A 25,480-nucleotide genomic window follows, 5' to 3' on the forward strand; every position below is an offset into this window, starting at 1 on the left:
ATTTCAGTGCAGTCTTGGCCAGTCAAGATGTATTTAAAAAAATTTTGAGAGCTCCACAAACTAGTATAATGATATAGGAAAACTTTTATTATTTTCAAGTTTAAAATGTCAGAAATCTATAGATAAACAACTAAACTACATAAATATTTGGTGGATATATGCAAAAAATGTTCCTGTCTAGTAACTTGGAGCTATATTGAGTTACTGAATATGAAAACTCAAGGAATTCTCATCCAGATGCTGCTTTGAAAAAAGAACTGCAATTGATGATGTCTACCTTACAGGAACTATCTTTGAAGATGGATGGCTTTAAAAATGACTTAGAAAACCTCAAATTAAATTCTCAAAAACAGACTGATACTCTTAAGGAACTATTACAGCAATATCATACAAAAATAACAAATATAGAGACGTCTCTAAATGACATTGAAGGGAGACTCAAAGAGGAAGAATTCCAAAAAGATTTTCTACTTAAACAGAATACATGGCTGCTTAACAAAATAGATGACTTATAAAACAGGGAAAGGAGAAACAACATAAGGATCTTTGGTCTGCCTGAAAACTCTGAAGTAGAAGACATTATTTCATTCTTAACAACCCGGATTCCTGAATTTTTAGACTTGAAAGAGGGACTTTCATTTGAAATTGAAAGGGCGCATAGAGCACTGAGGAAACCTGCTTCTAACTCAACAAATAGTCCACCTAGATCCATAGTTATAAAATTTCTTTCATTTCTGGCCAAGGAACTAATATTAAAATCTGCTTGGAGAAAATCACCCTTAAAATACAATCAAAGCCTGATAAGGTTTGACAATGATTATTATTCCTGAATACTAGAACAAAGGAAAAAAGTGTGGGCAATAATAAAACTGTTGAAACAAAACAAAATTAAAGCACAGCTGGCCTTTCCAGCCAAGATAAAAATACTTTTTGCCAATGAGATGAAAACCTTTAATGACTTAGATGAAGCTACTATATTCATCAAAAACAACAACATAGTGTATATCCCAGAAAAAATGTAATGGGTGGCCCCTAATCTTAAAAAAATAAAAGAAACAAATCCTTGGATTGATGCTAGAAAGAAGAAACAAAAACCTGATTTCAAGATAGCTGTCCTAAAAAAATAACTCTTACAACTACTTCTCTCAAAGTATCAACTGATATGGTACATCACTTGTCATCTGTTTTTATTTAAAAAAAGGAGGGTTTCTTAAACAACTGAGAAAAAGTAATGATTTATTCAGAATGTTAAGAGTCCAGTAATTCTTCACAAACAAAGGTAGGTCAAGGTGTGTTACTGTTTACATTATATATAAGCCAAACAGAGCAATATATAATATAAACATAGAAGTTTCTGTTCCCCTACTTGAACTCAATGAATACTTATCTTGTTCATTTTTTCATTGTTTTTACTTTGAATAATTTATGTAATTAATTAATTCAACAAGGTAGCATTCATCAGAGTTCAGACTCAAATGTAACAAATTAACATTATTTATTTTATTTATTTTTATTTATTTTACATTTGTTGACCGGGCTAGTCCAACTGGATATATTTCCATTTTCAGCAGAGGCCCGGGGAGAAAAGCTCCACATTTAAAAAATGAAATACATTTTAAGCACAAAAAATAAATCATAATACACATTTTAACCTATTTCTAAAAACAAGAATAGTAAGAGTAAGAGCAGGGCAAGAGAAATGACAGAAAGTTGTCAAAAGAAAGAAGAGGAAGTTGACAGTCTAGGGAAAAAGTAACATCCAGATGAATAAACTAACATGTTTTAATACCAAGAAGAGAGCTCAAAGATCAAGGAGAGAGAAGCAGCGAAAAATGAGAGAGCAAGAATAAAGAGAAATACTAGTGTGGAAGAGATTTCTAGCCATAAGGAGGATAGATGAAGAGGAGGACTTCACAGAGGTAGAGATAGAAAGAAAAAGAGAGGAAGCAGGATGGGAAGAAAAGTAGGGAGAGAGAGATGGATTATATGGGGCAAATTACTTTAGTCAGGATTAGAGCAGGGACACATCCAGTGGCTTTTAAGGTAAATTCTAAGTTTTTGTTTAAACAGAACAGTAGATGCAATGGAAGTAAGTTCAGTAGGTAATTGATTCCAGTGTTTTCCAATGGTGTTAGAGAAAAGGGAATCACCTGCTAGGTTATTGGATTTGGTTAAGGTAACTAGCAGCTTACTTGATGAACGGAGGGAGTTCAGATTAGAGTAGGAGGTTATGAGGTTAGAGAGTATAGGTGTGTTTTGAGGTTGGTAGAATGCTTTTTGGACAAATGTCAGTTGAGACTGTAGCAGCATGTTAGACAATTCAAGCCAGTTAAGTTGCTGCAGATTCAGACAGTGGTGAGTTCTGAAGGGTTGACCAGTGACAAATCTAGCTATATTATTGTACGTGGAACATAATTTTGAGAGATTATTTTTCTTAAGGTTCGTATAGATTGGTGAGGCATAGAGAAGAGTCGAGATAAGATGAGAGTGGGCAAGAGTAGCTTTGGCTTGGGAGGTTAAGAAAGTTTTAATTCTATAAAGAGAGCCAAGTTTCCTGTTTACAGATTTAATGGTATTGTTGATATGACAATCAAAGGTAAGGTTGTTGTCAATCGTGACACCTAGCAGTTTGGTATCGGGGTCAGGTGATATAATGGTTCCATTGTTAGATAGGATAGTAAAGTCTAATAGAGGGGATCTGGTACTGGGCTTAAAGAGTAGGAGTTTGGTTTTTTTAGCGTTTAGGAGTAGGCAGCGTTTTGAGAACCAAGTTTCAACTTTAGAGAAAACAGCTTGAGTAATAGTTTGAAGTTCAGAGATGGATTTAGCAGAGCAAATTAATGTGGAATCATCCGCATATTGTATACAAGTAGCCTGGGGGATAGCTGTCTGTAAGTCATTAATAAAGAGGGAGAAAAGAAGTGGTCCAAGAATGGAGCCTTGGGGGACCCCGAGTGAAATTGGAAGAAGGGATGAGAGTTTATTATCCCAGAGAACAGCTTGTTTCCTGTTTGTAAGGTAGGAACAAAACCATTGGACAGTCTTAGATTCCAAGGAGAGAGATTCAAGAATTTTTAAGAGAATAGAGTGGTTGACCATATCGAAGGCTTTAGATAGGTCAATGAAGAGAGCTGAAGACAGGGTACAATTATTTCGGTTCTTGTTAATAAGGTCTGTAAAGGTGAGGAGAGCGGTGGTTGTGCTATGAAAAGGCCTAAAGCCATGTTGACAGGGAGTGAGAATGTTATTTTTTATTAGGTGGTCCATTAACTGATAATGGACACATTTTTCCATGATTTTTGCTAGTGGGGACAAGAGAGCAATGGGCCTATAATTAGAGTATTCATAGGAGTTGCCTCCTTTGTGTAAGGGTATGATGTGAGAGATTTTCCAGATGTCAGGTATGGTTTCTTCATATATGGTTCTGTTAATAAGAATAGATATGGGGTAGGCAATTTCCACGGCTGATTTTTGAAGGAATTCAGATGGGAGTTGGTCTGCTGAGGGGGTGCATGGTTTGAGTTTGTGAATACATTTTTGTATAATGGCAGTGGAGATGGGTTGTAGCCTAAAGGCTGGTAGTTTGGAGGTGGCAGGATCGGGGATACTAGTGTTGTCACTAGAGAGGTGTGAGGCCAAAGAGTTAATAGTATCAATAAAGAAAGAGTTGAAGGTGTTGGCAGTATCAAGGGTGGAATTCTTTTCAGATCCGGTAGGGGAAGGAGTGGTAGTCTGTCCAGGGTGTAGAAGCCTGTTAAGGGTTGACCAGAATTTTTGAGGGTTGTTGTGGTTAGCTTGTTGGAGATTACTATAATAACTTCTTTTATCAGAGAAAATGGCTTTTTTGGTAGAGTTTCTTAGGTGTCTAAAGGTCTGTTGGTCTACGCTAGATTTGCTAGCTCGCCATTTTTTCCATGCTTTGTTTCTAAGAATCATTTTTTGTCTTGTGTCTTTAGATAGCCAGGGGGCAGGTTTAGATTTAATTCGGATGGAGCGTGATGGGGCATGATTATCAAGAATAGTTAGGAAGGTGGTGTTGAAGAAAAGCACAGCTTCTTCAAGGGGAAGTGTCTTTAGTGGGTTCCAATTGCAGGCCTTTAGTTCAGTTCTGAATTGAGTAGGGTTGAAACATTTGAGATTGCGTAAGGTCCTATAGATAGGTGTATTGTTAGAGGCATTTCTCTGCCTAATAATAAAGGTTAGATTGTGATCACTAAAGTCATCAGGTACTGTTCCAGACTGATATTTAAGTTGAGGTTTGTTAATAAGTATCCAATCTAGAGTACTTCCTTTGTTGTTAGATTTATTAATCCTGGTAGAGGTGTTTATTATTTGACTGAAGCCAGAGAGGTTGATATGGAAAGCTGGGTTATTAGTAGTTAAAGAGGACCAGTCCAGGTTGAGGTCACCAAGAATTATGGTTTCTTGAGGATAGGAGGTGGAGAGCCAACTTAGGATATTTTCTATAGTGGTGGAATTATTTCCAGGAGGTAGATATATACAGATAATATAGATGGATTTTTTAGGGTTTAGTTGCAGCTTCGAGATGAGAAGTTCAGTCTTATTGCTGTCTGGGTTATCATAGGGTATTAATGTTACATTAAGTTCTGTTTTGAATAGAATTGCAACTCCTCCGCCTTTTTTAGTTTTGCGGTCAAGTCTTAGGATGTTATAGCCTGGAGGTAGGATTACATTGTCTTTAGTAAAGGGTTTCAACCAGGTTTCAGTTAAACAGAGAATATCAAACGAGTGATGTTGAAGAAGGGAGTGGAGATGGGTGATTTTGTTATTGACGCTTCGTATATTAAGGTGACCTATGAGTAAAGTATTTGGATTAGAGGTTGGTAGTGGAAGGGAAGAGTTTAGTAAAGTAGTTGCCTCATCAGATGAAGTGGTTAAGGGCCCTGGGTTGGGGTGGATGTCCCCATCTGCTAAGGTAGAATGCTTATGTTTGAGGTAGGCTGTGATGGGGAAATACAGTGAGTATTTTGGTTTCCTAATCAAGAGATTTAGAATTTTAATGTGGAACAGTCTGTGATATCTGGCAAGGAGGTATCTAGGGGTAGATGTAATGTTTAAATGAGTCAAATTTGTGGTTAGGAATTCAAAGGCAGTATGTTTGGGAGAGAAATTGAAGTGGTAATTGGAATTCGATTCATAACAGGTTAGGAAGTATGGTAGTGTGAGGGCCAGAGAAATAATAAGTAGAAGTGTTAACTTATTCAGAGTAGTTCCTGTTACAGGGGTTTTAGATATTGGTTTGTGAGTTTTGGTAGACATGTTGAGATGTGACAGAGGGGAGTAGACTAGATATGGGTTTAGTATCTATAGTGAGTAAATAACACAGGTGGATGTCAAGGTATCTGTGTAGTTTTAAGTGGGGAGGGAGAGAGGAGAGGTAGAGGGAGGTATCAGAAGGAGGGTGGAGCAAGTGAGATAGATGATTAGGGTAGGTGTGGATAAAGAGGAGGTGTGGTATGTAGGAGTATAGGATAGGTATAGATGTAGAGGGGTGTGGTCTGTTAGGTATAAGGCTACAGGTACGTGGGGTGGGTGGGATAAGGGGGTAGGGAAGAGAGCGAAGCGGGGCAGAAACAGCCAGAGAGGAGAGCGAAGTGTATCAGCAAGCAGAGTAGCTGAAACACTACTGTTTCATATGCTACGTAGTTTAGCCAAATAATAAGGAGAGTTATTTCTTTTCTCATAAAAAGGATGAAAAGAGTAGGCAGTAGTTTCCAAGAATATAGCAAGCACAGGTATACAAGGACAGTAGTAGTTAGCAGAGGGAGAGTGATAAGTAAGGCTAGAAAGTAGGCAAGCAGATACAAAATAGAGTCAAAGAGCGAAGCGGGGCAGAAACAGCCAGAGAGGAGAGCGAAGTGTATCAGCAAGCAGAGTAGCTGAAACACTACTGTTTCATATGCTACGTAGTTTAGCCAAATAATAAGGAGAGTTATTTCTTTTCTCACAAAAAGGATGAAAAGAGTAGGCAGTAGTTTCCAAGAATATAGCAAGCACAGGTATACAAGGACAGTAGTAGTTAGCAGAGGGAGAGTGATAAGTAAGGCTAGAAAGTAGGCAAGCAGATACAAAATAGAGTCAAATGATAAGGAGTAAGGTAGGAAAGAAAGAGAAAGGAGAGCAGCAGCCAGGTCAGTAAAATAAAGACAGTAAGGAAACAGGAAAGACAAGTGAAGTGGAGTGTTTCAGCCGTAGTAAGGCAGGCTGACAAGGGATGGTAAAATGGCCAGGGGCAGGGGGGAGTAGCAAAGAAGAGGAGAGGTGGAGAAGGGTAACTATTATAAAGATGATGGCCTGGGAAGGGAAAGAACCTTAGCTGATATCACGTGTCTGCTGCCCACAGGAGGACAAAACTTAAAATAAAATATATAATAGCAGTAACAGTAGAGTGTTTTGAAAAAAAAATCTGTCATGGAGACTAATGCCTTCTTCAGTTAAAGTATGATTTATAAATATCATGTATATCCTGGTTGAATAATAGTAGCAAGCTCTTAGTACAATATCATCATTATTCTGTCTAAATATAGTTAATATAAATTATGGCAGGTATCACAGCTACAAGTGGTGTTTGATCAATCCTGATATGGTGTGCATTTATGCAGCTGTGTCTGCAGCTTGTACAAATGTCATTATTATTCTGTCTAAACATAGTTAATATCAATTATGGCAGGTATCATAGGTTTGAGTGCTGTATGATCAATCCTGATATGGTGTGCATGGATGCAGCCATGTCTGGCAGCTAGTACAAATGTCATTATTATTCTGTCTAAACATAGTTAATATCAATTATGGCAGGTATCATAGCTTCGAGTGCTGTTTGATTAAGCCTGACATGGTGTGTGTGGATGCAGCTGTGTCTGGCAGCTGTTGTATGTTGCCATTTTCATCTCCCGGAAGCTGTGGTAGAGGTTTACTGATGCTTGTGTATTAGGAAGAGACATTTGGTGTTTTAGCCTGGATCCAGGGGAAGGGGGTGGATAAAACTGTGATTTGGGGATATTTTGGCAGTGAATACTTTGTTTATACATCTGCTGAGTGAGAGGTGGGTAGGCTGGAAGAATGCGTTATCTCTTGTTGCAGCTTGTTGGGAGTTTTTGTTTTTTTTTTTTATCTGTTTGCTCTCCATTCTTTTCCTGGCTGCTGCCTCACTGAAAGGGAGGGAATTTAGGCTTGAACTTGCAGTGAAGTGAAGCTTTGCTTCAGGTGCATCGAGAGCCTCTGGTATGCAGTACACAGGCACACTAACAGAAACAGATGCTCCCAGGTTGCTATGATAATGGAGACAGACTGACGATAATGCTTAACGGCTCTGAGGAGCCTCCGAGATGATTCTCGGCAATGTTTTTGGTTTAAAATATATATATATATATATATATACATATATATATATATATATATATATATATATATATATATATATATATATATATAAATGGGCTGTTTTAAACCACATGTACACATATTGATGGTCTCCCAACACTTTGTTTAGCTCATTAAGTCAATTCTTGATTAAAAAAAGCGCAATTTTATAATTAAAATGTACTTTGGCCCAAACACATTAAGGACCTACATAAGAGTGGAAGTCTGAGTTATTGTGAAAGACTAAGAACACTTGGTCTTGTGCAGAACCCTTTGCAGTGGTCTGGGAGGTGAGCTTGCTCGGATGTCTTGGGCATATGGGGATAGCTGATTCTAGGGGTGTTTGGGGTTGCAGGGAAGTGCTAAAGAGTCATCAGATTTCCTTCATGGAAATATCTGTGGGAATGGAAGGTGTGTTGACTGGTTCACTGGCAGAGTGGCCACTGCATGGAACAGGCTGGTAAAATGGAACAGGACAAATACTGGTTTGGATATTTTAAGAACAGCCTAGAAACACACCACATGAACTAGTGAATGCTATTCTGGCAAAACTGGATGGGTATTGTTGCCCATGCTTGAAGTACTGATACGTGTGTATGTAAGGATGGAACTATACTTATAACAAATAAGAAACTAGAAGGGTCTCATAATTTAAGGTCTATGGACTGCATAAACCTGCATGGAAGGAGCTAATAATAAGACTAAATATTACAGTTTGTGGTCTCTCAAATAACTAAGCAGCAGCCAAAAAAAAAAAAAACACACACAATAATTATGTAATGTATGATTTTAGTAAATCTAGACATAAAATAAATAATCGTCATATAAGATGAAGCAGTCTTCTGAATTTAAATATTAAAGACAGGATTTAATAACATGGGCTTGTGTATAATAACACTACTGCCTTAACTTGCCATAAATGACATACACTACATTGAACATCGAGGCAGGATGGTTTTCTTATATAAGTAAATATGCATAACAAGTCATATAATTCCTTTAACTTGAATTGTAGTTTTTGTAACCCATCTTGACCATATATAATAAACGGTAACCAAGGTAACTAATGTTTATATATGACATCAAACTGACAAAGTTGTTCAAGAGAAACAATAAAGCCTGAACTTGAAATGTCACAGAATGTAACAATCATATTCTGAACAAATAGTATTAAATTGACAATAGACACTCAGTTTAATAAAATAGGCTTGTGTATAATAACACTACTGTTTTTTCATAAATGACATATACTATATTGAACATCAAGGGGAAACATGATGATTTTCTCATATAAGTAAATGTGCATAACAAGTCATATAATTGCTTTAACTTGAATTGTGGTTTTATAACCCATCTTGACTATACATAATACTAGTACTTAAGCTGTTACCATACCATCTTGACCATACATAATAATTAAGCTGTTACGAGTGCATGGATCGTGCTATCCCAAACAGAACCAAGATGCTATCCCCCAAAAAAAGGAAGCCAATCTGGTGGTCCCCTGCCATAAACAAACTCTACAACAGAAGGAAGAAACTGTTGCAAAAGAGAGTAAAATCCCATGAGTGGAGGAGTTCCCTGGTCAGCCTCAATAAGAAGCTGAGATCCCTTATAAAATCGTCCAAAGCAAGCTACGAAAACAAAATCACCACTGATTCTAAGGGCAACCACAAAGAATTCTATAGCTATGTCAAGAATCTCAATGTCATCACCCATAGCCTCTCTGAATTACAGCACAATGGCACAAAAATTACAGAACCAACTGATATTGCCAAAATCCTGGCATATAGGTTCAGTGCTAACTTTACCCCCCACTCACTCCCTAAAGGGCCCATATCTATACAGGAAGAATGCAGTGTCCCTGTAATCACATCTATGCAGGTAAAAGCTACACTCCCTAAAACAAAAAATACACCATCCATGGTACTGGACAACATCCTAGGCTGCGTTTTACATGAACTTCAGAATGAACTGGCTCCCCACCTAAGCACCATGTTCAGTCATAGTCTCATGTCAGGCTTTGTGCCCACTGAATGGTGCACAGCAACAGTTATCCCAATCCACAAAGGGGGAGCCACCACTGATCCTAGGAACTATTGCCCTATTAGCCTGATGAGCCTGGTCTGCAGGCCATGGAACGTATCATCATGGAACTCATAAACAAAGACATTGACAACCTCCAAACTCTGGACCCCACCCAGTTCGGGTTTGTGAAATGCAGATCATGCCTTCTGAACCTGATTGACTTCTTTGAGGCAGTCATCAAAGCCGTAGATGAGGGTAAGGTGGCTCACACAGCCTATCTTGACCTCACCAAGGCTTTCAACACCATCCCCCATTCTGGAATTATAGCTAAACTCACTAAACTAGGTACAAATCCCAATATCACAAGATGGGCTGTCAACTGGCTCACTGACAGAACCCACACTTGTAAAAGTTGCAGACTCCAAATCTGATTTCAAACCAGTGACAAGTGGAGTACCACAGGGTTCAGTCCTGGGACCTCTCCTGTTTGGTATCTACTTCTCTGAAGTACAGGCTAACACAGAAGGCCTCTGACTAATGAAGTTTGCAGATGACTGCAAACTAGGAGCCATAGTTGAGTCCCCAAATGATGTTGACATCCTACAGAAGGACCTCAATGAGACAGATGCCTGGTGTCAGAGGCATGGCCTCAAGCTCAATGCCAAAAAGTGCATTGTCATCCCCTTTGGTAAAAACTCTGTATCCATGAACTACCACATAAATGGCAGTCTACTTAATGCCAAATGTGTGGTAAGAGACCTTGAGACCCAGGTGGACAGTAGTCTCTCGTTTGATAATCACATCGCCACAGTAGTCAGGAAATCCTTCTATGTGGCACACCTCATCACAAAAGGGTCCTCATCCATGAGAAAAGAGGTCATTGTTCCCCTCTACTTGGCACTCATTATACCCATTATGCAGTACAATGCCATTTTTGGAATGTACCTCACAAGACATCTACAGCAGCTGGAAAAGCCACAGAAATACCTCACAAAGAGGATTACTAGCCTCAAATAGATGCTCTACACTGACCATCTCAAAAAACTCCAACTTTCCTCTGTAACATATCGCCTACTCCAAGGAGATCTCTGCCTAACATATAAAGTTATCTTAAACCCAGAGCTGTTGGACATGCTACACCTAAAGAAATCCCAATCCCTCTGAGTTACATGCTCTAGGGACCTAAACCTTGTCATCACAATATACAGGACATGATGGAGGGATAAATTCCTGCCCCAGAGACTTCCTATACTCTGGAATAAGCTACCCATCTATGTCAAGCAAAGTTCCTCATTAGCACTCTTCAAGAAAAATCTTGATGGGTGGATGGGAAATAGGAAATACACCCCGGGGATCACTCCTGTGGCTCTACTCAACAGGGGCACAGGAAATGTGCTTTCTTGGATGGCATAAGCCAGGAAATCTTGTTGGCTAGGCTTACTTAGGCCCTTGGACCGATAGCCTAGTACCTACCTATGAACCTATAAAGTAACTAATGTTTTATACATGACATCAAACTGACAAAGTTGTTCAAGGGAAACAATAGAAGCCTAAACTAGGAATGTCACAGAATGTAACAATCATATTCTGAACAAATAGTATTAAATTGACAACAATCACTCAGTTTAACCTTTGGTGATTATACAAAATAGAATGCAGCCATTTAAATCTAAAAACTTTCAGTATATGCCATAAATGGCAATTTATGAATATGGAAAGGGAACTTGCAACCATTAATCATAATAAGTGAATTGGTTGTTTTTAACCTATAATTTCACTCATTTTATAATAAGAAATGACAGATATGAAAATCCTTATGTGTAGGAAATGGGGGGAAGAGAAATGCACTTATAATTAAAATGCACTAACTTTCATCAATGTTCACACATAAAACAAACTTGATGCTTTAAGTAAGTTAGCAACAAAGTGATTACTTAAATGCTGGCAAACAATGAAATATAACTTCTGGTATATCCAGTAAAATACATTGTATTATAAACATTAGGTATAAATATTATTACCATCTATTTGTATTAAGTAATATGTTTTGAAAGACTTCATCAATAAGGGTGAATAGGTTAAATAACTGTGTGCTATAATCTTTTACTGATGTTTTATATATGATACATCCTACTTTACTATTATTGAATTGCTTGTCATCAATCTTTCATGTAAATACTAATTGCTTATACAATAAGTAGACATTTATATTGTATTAGAATTCTGTCTAAATCTACAATAGTACTATATTTGTTCAAAATAATATAAATATTGCTTATTCCTATTACAAATATTCTCCATATGATAATTCAATTTATGGAGCTCAGAAGTTCTGGATTGTCAAGGTATGAGTGATAATCTGATGGACTTAGGTTTGTCCATCAGATTAGGAATTATTTTCATTCCACAGCTAGTGCGCATCTTAGTTTTGTTTACATTTATTAATTTAAATTTGTTATTTCACAAAAACATTTTTAGTATGCCTGACCAAAACGTTACTTTATTGGTAAACACCCAAAATATAAAACTGATAATTTCCTTTAAAAGCTCAAACATATACTTTATAGTTATCAGTGGAAAATGTTTAATAGTCACAACAGAACAAAAAACACATAGTCTAAATAACATAAGATGGATTTCACTTTATTATCTTTAAATACCAATGGCATAAACAATCCTAGCAAGAGATCAAATCTCAGATATGAGGAACCTGGCTCCAATAAAGGCTGTCCCTTCCAAGATTCCTCTTGTCAGAGGAATAGCTGGTACAAACACTTCCACAAAAGGCACTGTTGGATTCTTGTTAAAAGTTCATGGACCTTAATTGCAATACTTAGAATAGTGCAACTTTAAATATAATTAGGGAGAATATACATGAATTTTAATAATGCAGTATTCAAATTAATGTATATTCTCCCTAATTGTATTAAAAGTTGCACTATTCTAAGTATTGCAATTAAGGTCCATGAACTTTTAACAAGAATCCAATAGTGCATTTTGTGGAAGCGTTTGTACCAGCTATTCCTCTGACAAGAGGAATATTGGAAGGGACAGCCTTTACTGGAGCCAGGTTCCTCGTATCTGTGGTTTTGGTGCTGTTTGTGGTTGTCATGTTTTTGGATTACAAGAGATCAAGTCTACTGAAATATTTAAAATTGAACAAAGCACAAATTGTCTTCCTTCAAGAAACTCATTTCAAAACAAATGACAATTACAAATGGAATCCTAAGGAATATATGATATTGGCGCAATCCACTTATAAGACAACAGTTTTATGGAAAACAAATGTGATTAACCCAAAAATCATTTATAAGTATGAAGATAAAGAAGGCATTATGGCATTAGTAATAGTTAAATATAATAACAGAATATGGACCCTAGCCAATCTATTCTGGTTCCCAGGCATTGGAACAGGAACTGTTAAAAAACACTTGGATTTCATTTCCAATAATTATAAAGGCAATTTAATATTAGGAGGAGAGCTTAACTGTATATTTGATATTTCTGAAACTACAAATAAAAGACCACTGTGCACCATCTGCTGTATCAAAATCTTTAAACAAGTGGGTAGAATCATTTCATCTTGTAGATACTTTCAAATTTAAAGAAGATAAATCGTTGTTTTCCCATCAAGATCACAGATTTGGTACCCAAACTAAAACAGATAAAATATTTGCTGCCCATGACTTGCACTCTAAAATCATTAATTTCTCAATCACTCCCTGCCCCTTTTCAGACCACAATTCATTGATACTAAAACTTCAAAATGGGTCCAAACCATTAATCTTTAACTCTAGAATTCCAGCATATATAACTAAAATTAAAGAGTTCAAACCCTGGTTACTACCAGAATTACAGTTTTTCTTAGATATTAATTACACCACAGAGATAAATAAAATAATGACATGGGACTCAAAAGCTTACATATATGGTAAAACCCCAACTTGGTATAAAAAAATCAGAGAATGGGATTCGGAATTATTAGATCTACAGTCCCAACTTTTGTCAGTAAAAGTATTAAACAATAAATACAGTGAAATTCTAACACATAAAACTAGTTTAGCTTTAGAAAAACTAAAAATTAATACCTTGGCCACTTCTCCCAAATATCTACATAATTTATCCACAAGGATCAAAATACAATCAAAACCTAATAACATTAAAAGTATCTTCCATGAAAAGAAAGGAAAAATGTCTCAGATATAGGTGACATTCTTGATGCCTAGAGAAATCACTATATGGAACATTTCCTGAAATAAAATATACTATCGATCAATTAAATCTAGATGAAAATGTTCTAATATAAAAATATACCAGAAAAATTAAAACTAGATCTGCAAGCACCCATATCCTACAAAGAAATTACAGATATAATAAAAGAGGGTAAAAATAATAAAGCTCCAGGTATAGATGGCATAATTATGGAAATATATAAACTTTTTCCTTCAAAGATACTATCCCTCTTCCATAAAACTCTATTAGAAATTCAGTCACAAGCTTTAATACCACCCTCTTGGAGATATTCCTTAATCACGCCAATCCTAAAGGAAAACAAATCCCCAAACCTCTGTACCTCATATAGACCTATATCATTATTAAATAATGACTTTAAGATATTTATGACAACATTAACTAACAGAATGAAAATCCAACTATCCAAAACAATAAATAATGATCAAACTGGATTTCTATATCATAGACACACACATGACAATATTAAAAGGATATTTTATCTTATATATTATGTTAATAAAGAAAATAAAGAAACACTCACAATTGGCTTAGATATAAAGAAAGCCTTTGATTCCCTAAATTGGGACTATTTATTCAAAATCCTAATGCTATTTGAATTTCTTGCATCCTTAGTTTATCTCCTAAAGAATATATATACAAATGATTTAGCTTATGTCAAGTTAGGTCCTTTTACCTCTGAATCTATACATCTAACAAAAGGCACTAAACAAGGATGTCCCATGTCACTGATTGTATTTGCTCTGGCTATTGAAATATTGGCAGATTCAGTTCATAACAACATAAAAATCAAAGGAATAGATGTTTATGAACAATAAAATTCTAAAATAATGCTAGTTGCTGATGACATATTACTAACATTCCCCAGGATTCACTATCCTTCTGTGCAGGACTAGCTTAGTTCTGCAGGGAAGCACCCGTTTAGGAGGAGGATGGCAGAGTGCCATGGATATTAATGAAGGCATGCTGCCCGACCTCCTAGGCTTACATGGAGTGTGTACGAGTGCAGGGGGCATGTCTGAGAGCAGAGCTCTCAGAATAAACATGCCCCTGCAATGAAGAACAACACGAAGTGTAAATAAATGAGCGAGACCACTCATAGGTGTCTGCATATCTCCACCAACAGTCCCTCATGTGTACAACAGCAACAGGACATAAAAATCAAAAGAAGAAACCCTTTTATTTTTTGTTAAGAATCCGAGTACAGCTAACCATAGGTGTGCGGGTGTGCCCATCACTTAGCTATGGTGAAAGCAGCTTAAAAGGCTGAAGAGGATAACAAGGAAGATATATGCAAATGAAGCAGCACAGCAATAGTGTAGTGGGCAGAGCATCCGCCTAACGAGCAGGCATTCCTGGTTCTAGTCCCACTGCAGCACATTCCATTTTCCATGTGAAATCTGTATATGAACATTTTTTGCTGTATAACCTACTAAATAACATTTAAATGTGAACTGGAGTACTGCATTAAATGCACATGTGAAGTGTCAGTGTCATAATGAATAAGGCACTAGTAAGCAGGTGTAAGCTCAAATAAGCAGTAGTAAGCATATATAACCACTAGTAAGCATGTTTAAGTGTGATTGCATGGGGGTAAGCATTGCCTACACAGATTAAGCAAAGTAGAAGATAACTGAGTGTAAGAAACTGTAACCGGAGGTTAGCATTGCTTAGCTCCGCGCAAACCCGCGCACACCCACCTACAACTGCTTTAAAATACCTTAATCACTCTGTACCCAACGGCCCATGTTCTGCCCAGCAACAAAATAAACAGCTTCTGCAAGGCTCAAACTCAGGACCCTGTACACTATAGTCACAGTAGTAACCACTAAGGCATCATAGCAACACATATGAGTGAGGTTTCAGCAAACAAATCCTCACCATAGGAAAATCAAACCGAACATGTGAATTGAATCTATGTACAGTGTGATGTTGTATAACCTGCTGCATAACATAAATATAACATAAATATGTGAACTGGAGTACTGTAGTAAGGCTAGATGTGAGGTGTCAGTGTAAGAAAGTGTTGAAGTCCCCAGGACCCCAAACAGTGTACATACACATGAATTACAGATACCAGACATAGACATAACATATAACAAATTATAAATCAATGTCAAAAGGACAATATAACGCTAATTACATATTAAGCAACGCTAAGCATTGCACAGGTTGGCTTATGTCGTGTAAGCAATGTGTAGACCGGCTAATTCAATCTGCCCACGGAAACAAGAAGGATTAAACTTTCCTGGTATAGAAATATATATAAAAGCATCAATATCTAAAACAATCTGAGATTGCACAAGTCCAAATTACTCTGCAAATTGGAAAGAATTACTAACTGTAATATCAATAAATGAATTTGATTTACAAAAAAATTTCAAATAACAGATAAAAACAATTTGCCATGGTGCTTATTATGTATTAGTATGCAATATAACATAACTAAACCCACTAAAACACATATGATTAATTATTACATTGACTCATTTAGGAAAATTATTAATGCAAATATAGATTTAAAAATCTGGTTTTATCTTTTATCACCATTTATAGTCACAAAGAACTTTCCACATAAAATATATAGAGAAATTATTAATTCCTGGGAACAGAAAGGATTTGTTTGTTGGCTCCAATGTATCAAAGAACTAAACGTTTTAAATATGCTAGTTATAAAAACAACATACAAAATTCCACAACAGGACTGGCTAACTTTACAGACTATTCTGTCTTATTCACAAGATTTAAGTAGATTAATTAACAATTCTTAATTTAAAGAAATACCATATATGAAATCACATATAATGACTTTGATATGGGAAACAGTATTTCAAAATTTTACAAAATATTGATAAACTATAAAACAACACCCAAAACCTCATACTGGAAATATATAACAAAAGGACACTCAACACTGCTAACTGAAGATATTAAAACAAATATCTTATTATCGATAAAATATATATCCTTTACACAATACTGGAAACTTTTTAATTGGAAATGCTTGCACAGAGCATTCTTAACCCCAGATAGTATCAGTAAAATTAGTTCTTCCATAAAAGGAATATGTTGGAGATGTGAGTAAGTACACAATGCAGATTGGAACCACGTTTTCTTTGATTGTGTTAAAATTAAGCTATTTTGGAATGGTATTAATAACTTTCTACAAGCTTTATTTAATGAATCATTTTATTTAACTAAAGCTCTTTTATTTTTAAATGTGAATGAAGGTCCTCATTTGAATAGGTCAAACATGAATCTAGTATGGACTATACTTGAAATTTCAGGGAAGTGTATGACAAGAAGATGGAATGCAAACACAATACCAACTTTGGAAGACTTCTACAGCCTAATGAAGACCACAGCATTATTGGAAATTAAAGAACTAAAAATGTAGCCAAAGCCATTTATCAACAACCCTTGGGGAAAAGTCTTATTGTTGATTGACACTATACAATAATTGATCAGACAGTCTGATAATGGATTGGGCATACTTATAAAGTAACTGTATACATTAGATCTGTTATAGTGTCAGGCTAATGTGAATAGTGTACATAGTTATTTAAGATGTTATGTATAAATACTATGGAATTCATTCAAATGTATTTGGAAAATAAAACATTTTTGAGAGAAGATGTATTTAAAAGATGCAGGAAAAGGCAGACTAGAAGGGAAAGACCGCATTTCATTAGAATATCATAGTATAAAAATGTTTAAAAAACACAAAAATATACCTCAGAGCATTTAGAACCTCCATATCATAAGGAGGCCCCAGAACCCCAGTCTGATTCTGTTACTTCCTCCTGTGTGGGGACACCAAGGGGGCACCAGGTAATGTGGGGGGAGAGCAGTGGGCAATAGGGAGGTGGGGGCATCGTGGAGACCTTCACATAGCATGACATTTTATGTAAAGCCAGATCTGTCTGCAGCTGTAGCTATTACATTTTTTCTGAAAATCATGCAGAAAGCTGACTATATTCAATGATTTAGATGCAGATCCATCCATGGCAGCAAGTTGCAATTGTCCCATTACACCAGCAATGAATTGAAATAATGATGCAGATTTAGTTATTATCAGCCATAGGCCTTAATGCCATGCAATGCAACTGCTAAGTATTTTCTGTGATGTACTTATTTTGAGCTGCAGTACTCAGAGCTGTCTACATATACAAGAAATTGAGAGTGTGCAAATATTTAGCCATCACTATTGTAAGCAGCCAGGCAGCAATCCAGCTATGTAACAAAGCAGAAGCAGTAGAGCAGGGTGTCTCACAATTAACAACACTAACATGTGACAGTGATAAGTATGTCCTCATTCTGGTCCACCTAACATGAGCTGTATAGCCAGCCATGACGAACCAGCCTGCTAATTCAATTACATTGGGATGGTAATGTAGTGTGAGAAAAGAAAATAAGAAAAGAAGCAATGAGGAAGAGATGCTCTGTACATTTCTTTCTTTCTTTTTCTTTCTTTCTTTCCTTTTTTTGTCATATTTCTCTTTATTAAGATATTTGAGTTAATGAAGAGATGACACTTCTAGCCTGCACTTCCAGCCAATGAAGAAACAAAACAGTCAAAGGTAAACTGAGCAATATGGCAAAAGACTTTTCTCTTGTAGGAGTAGAGTTCTTAACTGAAACTAGATTGAATGGAACTTTAGATCAGACTTGTTCTAATTGTTACTAAAGCTTATTCCAGTATCATGGAAGATGTTGCATAATGTATCTGTCATGATTTTTTTGATATTACTATTTTAATATTACATTCCCCAATTTGATGTTCACTTGCAAGGAAGTGGGTTTGGGAATGTCAGCATTACAAGTATAACCATACTGAATATTATCTTATAGAAAAGCAGAGGTACTCACATTTAAATAACCCATGAGAAACAGAATAGGACAATATTGAAAGCCTTCCTAATAGTTCAAGTTTTCTAACTATTTGACATTTCCGGTAAGCAACTGCTGCTTGGCAAAGCATGTTCAAAGATACAGAACACACTGTTGTACTAATGAGTCAGACTGAGCAAATATGAAGTGGTACAATAACCCTCATGAAGTGACTAGGCATGCCATGTAGAAACAATAGAATACATCATTCTGACAGTTGTAGATACAAAATGGTCAAAGATGAAATTCATTGTCACTTGTCCAAGATCTTTCATCATCATGTCTCTGCTTGTAATTTGTTTTGTCTTTATGTAGAAATGTGATGGGAAAACAAAATGCTGTATGCATCATATCATTAAAATGAAAAGTTAGAACATTCTTGGTTGAAAGTCCCTTTCACTTATGCTGCATAAAACATTCACTCATCTTGCCTGACGCAAACACGGGTCATTCCACATTTTAACTGTCACATATTGCTGTAGTCAATGCTCCAGACTAGCACTTTAAGAGATTGACAGGTTGCATAATGCATGAATGCTGTGTTTTCAAAAAACCTTCAAGAATTTTTACTAAGTAGAGCTGTGAGTAGGTGTTTGCATTCTCAAGCAACACTATACAAACAGACTGCTTAATGTACATTGACTCAGTGAAATTCATACCAAACTTTTTACCAATTGTAGAGAAGTGGTTCTGGACACACATTTAAGTTTCTAGTTATAAGCTGGGCATCTGAGAATATTAGAGGTGATGACATATGAAATGTCACAGAAAACTTAGAAGCAGAATGGATAGTAAGGTTGAGAGCCAATGCTGATTTTGGAATGAATGAATATGTTCCCCTCAAGCTTTTATTAAAGAAAAGACCCTTCACTAAGTGAAAATATGTGCAATAGGTATATATAGTAAATAATTATACATATTTTGCAGAGTATGTATTGTAATGCTTTATATCTTTTTACATATTTTTTTTTAAACTTAAGTACTGTATTTAAATGTTTAGTCAAATATAGGCAGGTAGATGTATAATATCCTTGTCTTGAGCATTTTAACATGAGTTCAGCTTTAAGGTGATGTTACTACTTCATTACTTCAGGTGTTTCTGTATATGTATTTAAACCATTCCTGTTTGAACAGTTGTTAGCATCTGAAGAATTGGGATTTGTACCTATGAAAGCACTTGTGCTTCCTTTTTGTGGATTAAAACTGTGTTTTTAAACTGGAAACTACAACCTCTTCATTGGGTCCTTTTGGTTTTTATCATATTATTGGATTCTGCTTTGTTCTTGGACCTGACTGCTCACAGAGTGTGGTGATAGTTTTGTTTTTTTTTTGTTACTTAGGCTTCAAATAATGTTGGTAAGCTTGCACTAGAAGGCAATGGACTCAAGTGTGAGGTGGGTGAAACTTAGCAGGTGACACTGATTATAAATGTTAGTTGCAAATGTAGAATGTGCAACTTATTTAACTGTGGCAGGTGTTGAACATTACCCAGCAATATCTATTCACCTTATGCTCTTAAGGTCAGTCTTACCTCACATATTGGACTGCATTCGAAAAGATAGTTGCCGACAGCAAAGCATGCCAAAGGAAGACTTCAATGGACCAGCTGCAGACAAGATTTCAGAAGACATGCTGGAATCAGTCTGGCTACTTATTTATTCAGTATAGGATAATGGATTCCAATCATGCCAATCAGACTCCAAAACACAATGTGTGCTCCCAACACAACTTAAATGCTACAAAGTACAATGCTGACTCTGTTTCTCAGTTAATGCCATACTGCAACACAAAGAAAGGATGTTATCATCCATGGAATCCGATAGAATTCATAGCAATACTAAATAAAAAAAATTCAACCTTTAGTGAATGAACTACAGCAGGCTGTGGTAATGTAAACCATACAGAAGGATCTGGCTGTACATCCTAGAAGGCAGCCAGCTAGACAGAGATCTAGGCTATAAATAAGCCAACTCTCAGATCAAAAAATTATTGACAGGTATCTCTTAGACAGAAAGCTGTTGTAGGCTGTGTCCAACATGACTGTGTGTACATTGTGAGGCAACTCTATACCTCTTGAAACTTAAATCTATCTCAGCCTAGGTGTATTGGCATCTGGGCCATTCCAGCAACATATAGGAGATGCTGTAGGAGTGTCACAGACTGCTGTCAGTTGCATGTACACACAATTGCTGGCAGCAATGTGCACCAAGATAAACATATACTCTTCCCATCTACACCCATGGAGTGTCAAAACATCATGCACTAGTTATATATCACCTCCAACTTCCACCATGTTCTTGGTGCAGTAGACTGCACACACATCCCTATAAAGACCCCAGTTCAACCAGATTCAGAAAGATACATAAACAGAAAGGGGTGGCCATTGCTGAACTTTCAGGTGGTGTTTGCAGATGACAGTATAACAAATAGCATGACAACACAATCCAGGAGTGATAATGATTCTGCCATATAGAGGGAAAGTGTTCTGGGGGCTGCATTCCAACATGGTGAAATACCTCAGGTAGTACTAATGGGTAAGTACAGGTATGTAGCTAGGTTGTAAGCTAAACACATTCCTGTCAATATTATGCATGATGACAACATATGTTTTCCCCCCAACAGCAAGTCACTGTCATCATCCACTTGAGCGGTGGCTAATGACTCTATACAGAGAACCTTCCAACCCTGCAGAGGAGACATACAATACACTGCATGCCATGACAAGAAACACCATAGAGCATGTGTTTGGTGTATTGAAAGTCTAGTTCAGATGTATGGACACATCTAGGGGTGTACAGCAATACACATGTATAAAGGCAGCACAGATGATTACTGTATGTGCCATGCTACTCAATATGCTAGCAACAACACGTGGCAGTCTTCTGCTGTAGGTGTGGGTGACCTACCCCAAGAACCCCAGATGTCTGAAGATGACATTCTACAGCTGTCAGATGAGGAACAGAACATAGGAGGAGAAGAAACAGGTCTGGAAGATGCAGAATGAGATCACAAGTCCAGGCTCAGGCAAGAAAGCAGCATCTGACACACACCTTTGAGTCAACACAAGCCATATGTACAGAAGTACACAGATTAAATATTTATGGTCAGTTGTTGACCCATAGATGTGCACACCGAGCATCAAGCATAACAACATAATTATAACATATAGCGGTATGACTATATATAAATCTATCATGACAGGGACCATCAACTCAGGCTACAACTAACACAGGTATGCATCCCACTCATAGTGGTGTATGTGTGTGTTTGGCTGACAACAAGGGACATATGTTTGTGAACCCCATCCCTATCTCTCCACTAACAAATGATGCAAACAGGAAAGTAAGTCAGGACACACTATAGAACTGTTGTCAATATCACTAGTAACACATAGCAATGTAAAGTATGGAAAAAGTATCATGTACTGAATGGAGTCTCCTAGGTCAGTAAAAGTGATAGACTCCCGTGGCAGCAGACTTCTTAACAACCACTGTTAGACAGACAGAAAGACAGATGAAACAGTCAGTGGTCCCCCATCATTCATCATTGCCATGGGGTCAGGCTGACACTACAGGACATAGTGGATCAACTGTCAGTGTTATTCTAATGCAGTCTAGGGTGCCCACACTGACAGCTCACACCACATTCCTGGCTGACCTTCTGCATATGGGAAACACTCAGCCAGTGTTGCTCCACAGAAGAGACTGATGGGGGTGACACCAGTATATGGAGACACACCTTGGGAAGGAACAAGGGTGCGAATAGACTATCTAGTTATGATTGCTGGACTGAGACTGGATTGGCCAGCAGTAAATGTGCATCACATTGCAGCATATATATTGATACCTGATGACCAAGGGTTAGTTTACTGACAGGGGCCTGCCTCTTTCATGTGGCACTTGGCTAAACAAAGTCAGAGCATACAAAACCCAGCTTGTACTACAGCACTGTTGTAACACTGCTATAACCAGGGTTTCAGCAGACTGTGCCACAGATAATATGTTGCCATTCTGTGCAGACAATGCCACCATGAGCTCACTGTGCCTGTGCTCCTGTGCTTCAAACAACACACACAGCTGGTGTGGAACACAATCTGTGGCATGGGCAAGTACATGAATGTCAGATTCATGATGTTGCTGGGAATGCTCATTTGACTGTAGGAGTAGGTGAATAACCTTTGGTACATACCCACACACAATAGCTGCTTGTCTATGTGCACTGTGCTGGGCATTATCTCTCTGTTGTGGGGAAGTGTCAACAACACCTGTAGACTCAGCAAGGGACTGTGGTGTACAGGCATCATCCTGTCCAACATCTGATATGACCCACATTGTCAGGATAGCTGGACATGTTTTCTTCCACATCTGATGCTACAGCCTCATCCAATGTCACCATTTGGGCCAGACTGTATTACTAAATATGTGTCCTGCATGTCAGGGGCCATGCTAGCACAGTAAGACACATTAGATCTCACCTCAGGATCAGGTGACATGATAATAGAGGATGAAGGCAGTAGACATGCTAAAAAAAGAGACAGATGGCACAGGTCAGATAAACACACATATATATCATATGCAGGAGATCCGTACAAACATGTGTCACAATTATATCACTGCAATAGGTCATATCTGAGTGTGACCCATGAAACCTGTATCACCGGGCATTAACAATTAATGCTAGTTTCACAACATGCATGACATATGTGAGGAATAACAATATAAGACACACATGACATCCTCGTGGGTATCCAGTGCCAGAAGAGAGGGCTGAAATTCAATTGTTATAGGGAAACAAAGGCACCAGCACAATATTAATAAGCACAAACCAGCCGGCATGCACCATTCCAGCAGAGGTACAACACACAGTAGGTAATATGTACATACCAGTTGATTGTGACTGAGGTACCGATGGCAGTTGCAAGGGTAGAAAAATGCAATATTAATAGATGACAATAGGAGTAACAGCACTGACATGCAGGAAACAGAGTAAATAGCATACCTGTTACAAACTCCCTGTGTGGTGAGCATGTTGTCTGTCATAATGTGGATTCTGTAGTGTGAAAATTCAAACAAAGCACAATGTGTGTTTCTGCAACACAGTCATGAATGCAGGCAGAGGTGCATGATGACATATACAACACAGTAACAGGATATGTTAATACTCACATGACATACGGTACACATGTTGGCCAGAGGTCCCTGTGTATGCAAAACAACAACATTAATTTCATACAACACAGGTGTGCTACACAGTGCTGTAGCCTATGAATGTTGTAGGAAACCATACCTGTTCTGTCTGTAGGTGCACCTGCATGGCTCATGTCTCCTGAAGATGTATCTGTAGGTTACAATTGCTGGGTAAAAATCAAAATGTCAATATACACTACTGTCATGACAGCAGACAAAGGCAATACCAGGTAATGGTCACAGTAAGGGTATAGAGAGACACTTGCCATGTCTTGCTGCTGTGTGCAAAAGTGGATGGACCTGTGCAAATGAATTCAGACATTATACATGTTGCCGGTAGTGTTATGTATGTACTGCAATTGTGCATTAACACAGCATTACACTTAAGTTGGTTGCCGTAAGCATGTGTGCCCCCATGCACATGACGTTGTTCTGCTGCTGCAACACAAAAATAACAATACATGAATGTTGCGTTGATCTATCAGTAAGTGCAAGAGGCTGAGGGCACTGAGGAGGATAATGCTGACAACCAACTCAGACCGAGGAGGAGGAGAAGAGTGTTCAGATCCAGGGTAACCTACCAGGGGCTACATGATCTGGAGATAGTAGATCTCTACAGTGTGGACAGGGACATACTTCAGCAACTCATTGAGCTGTGACAGCCTTGCTTCAGACCCAGAACCAACAGAGGGGAACCCATCCCAGTGGATACCAAGGTATGTGTAGCCTTAAGCATACTAGCTACAGGTACTTTCCAAAGACCAACTGGGGATATCATGGGAGTCTCACAGGCATCTCTAGCCAGGATACTCCACCAGTTCCTGGATGCCATGTGACCACATGCCGCTGAGCACATTTACTTCCCCAGCACCCGTGAGGAGAGGACCAGCAATATGCATCTCTTCCACCATGTAACAGAATACCCGGAGGTACTGGGTGCCATAGACTGCACGCATATCCACATCAAAACACCACCAGTGACCAGGGTAAGGTCTACCTTAACCACAAGGGGTTCCACTCCATCAACTGCCAGGTCGTGTGCGATGCCCAAAGCACTATCATGAATGTGTGTGCTGGCAGCCCTGAAAGCTATCACTACTCCCATATCTGGCATTCGTCACAGCTGTACCAGGCATTTGCCAGTGGAGACATCTCATATGGCCATGGGGGATGCTGGCTATGCACTGGAGCCGTGGCTGATGACACCCATCAGAAATGTACACACACCCACGCAGGAATGCCATAATGAGGCACATATACAAACCAGGATCATTATAGAGCAGGTGTTTGGGATGCTCAAGTCACGCTTCCGCTCCCTTGACATATCCGGTGGAGCCTTGCAGTACTCTTCAGCCACATGTGCACACATGTTCATAGTATGTGCAATGCTACACAATATGATCCTGCAGAAACAGCTGTAGCAGGAACAAAATGGGGAAGGGCCATACAGCCCCCCCACCATTGCCAAGATCTCTAGAGGCACAGAGGGACTCAGAGGAGGAACATCCTGAGCCTGCCCCTGTAGGCAGATGGAGGCATGCCCAGTATTCCCTGGCCTTGGCAAAGAGGCAACACATAGCACATACACTGACACTGTAGGGCCCAAGGGCTGATATCTCTCTGACTCATACACACACAGTAAAATGGATGCCAAACATCACACCGCCTATACCTTACCATATATAGGCAGTGTACTGCATGCATCTGACATAGTCAGCCCTCAAGCACCATCTTCACAACTGCGT

The sequence above is a fragment of the Protopterus annectens genome, chromosome 6.part0, assembly GCF_019279795.1.
Source record: "Protopterus annectens isolate FY-2018-M chromosome 6.part0, PAN1.0, whole genome shotgun sequence".
NCBI classification, from domain to species: domain Eukaryota; kingdom Metazoa; phylum Chordata; order Ceratodontiformes; family Protopteridae; genus Protopterus; species Protopterus annectens.